General features: G+C 56.9%; 1 long non-coding RNA gene across 1 annotated transcript in view; it reads left to right on the top strand.

The window, feature by feature from the left end:
• The window catches only part of LOC106723089, a 1,679-nt gene extending 982 nt beyond the window's left edge, over nucleotides 1-697 (top strand). Inside the window, exon 2 of the long non-coding RNA XR_003092130.1 lies at nucleotides 18-697. This is a non-coding gene — a long non-coding RNA (uncharacterized LOC106723089). The remainder of the gene's footprint in view (nucleotides 1-17) is intronic.
• Nucleotides 698-1,351: the final 654 nt, after the last annotated feature.

Here is a 1,351-nt window from a genome sequence, read left to right as displayed (position 1 = left end):
CTTTTTCTTCCTGACAGGTGGGCGGCGGTGCGGCGAAGAGGGGCCGCCTCCAGCCTCCCTCGCCGCGGCCCCGGGGACCACACGTCTAGGACACCCCCTTTTCTCGGCACGGGGTAGGTCAGCAGGCACGTCCGAGAATGGGGCAATAGCCTAAAGCTCTGCTTCAGCGGGGTGTTTTCAGCTAACGAGGGTAACACTTTCAGGAGAGGGGTTATCTACTGGCCAGATGTGTCCCGCCTCTTGGTTCGAGTACCAGCCGGCAGGAGCCGATGGACCCGAGTGCCTTTACAAGTGTCAGCGTCCGGCGTTTTCGGCATGAGTCCCGTCACCTGGCAGCGGGTGCCACAGACCCTGTCCAGGACCCACTCTTCCCTCTCCAGCAAAGGAGCTCCAGCACTTCACACACATCACTTCTCTAAGTGTCTCAACCCTCTCATGAGCTCTGTTGGGCACAGACGTCTGAGGCAGCAGGAGCAGCAGCCAGGTCTTCCCACTACCTCTAGCTTTGTTTTAAAGGGATATTCAAGCAAACCCAGATACTTTCATCTACTCTGGTTGCCTCTGCCCCACTCCACTCTCTGCTTAGACTTCAGCCAAAAATTGGCCATGACCAATTGGCTTGTTCAACTACTCTACTTCCAGGCACTCAACAGGAGCAGGCATTGCGGGGGTAGGAAGGAAGGCCGTGATGCCAGCCATAGATACACCTAGAGCTCTTGTTCCGTGCAGGGTGGCAGTGCTGTGACCCACACACGCACACTGCCTTCCTTGGAGATCACCTCTGCTTTGCAAAGCCTCTTCCTTCTGTAAAGTGGCCCTTTCATGTGAACCCTGCCCCCAGCATGCCTGGTCAGGAGCTGGCCCTTCAGGTCCGATAGATCCATCCAGCCCTAAATAAGCCATTTTGCACCTGGTAATAACACAGTGCTCCTCGGTGTCTGTTGGGCTTGCACCTTCCTGGTGCCAAGGGCCCGTTCCACACAAGGCATCGTGGAATTGAAGCTCGTGTCATAGCACAACGTCGAGGGTGGGAGCTTCGTGCATGCCCCGGTCTAAGTCATCTTCCTCCTAATGTCTGATGCTTTATTGGATCACATCAGGTTGTGAGAGGGCACCTGCCTCCTTGCTCTTTGGAACAAGGAAGGTGCCTGTGGCCCTGGAAGGGGGGAGATGAGCCCCCAGGAATCCTGCATCTCTCACGCAGGAGGCAGGTGAGAAGGGAAGCTCCATGCAGTACACGGAGAGAAGTTACACCATTAAATCGAGATCTTGATTTCTGAAACAGTGCCGTCTCCGGAGGTCGGGGCGCGGGGAGCCTGGGGCTCGCAGCACTCGACGGGCTGGAGGGCGC

This window comes from Alligator sinensis, unplaced genomic scaffold (genome assembly GCF_000455745.1).
Source record: "Alligator sinensis unplaced genomic scaffold, ASM45574v1 scaffold2249_1, whole genome shotgun sequence".
Lineage (NCBI taxonomy): Eukaryota > Metazoa > Chordata > Crocodylia > Alligatoridae > Alligator > Alligator sinensis.
The sequence above is the reverse complement of the archived record's forward strand: the minus strand, read 5'-3'. Positions and strand labels throughout refer to the sequence as shown.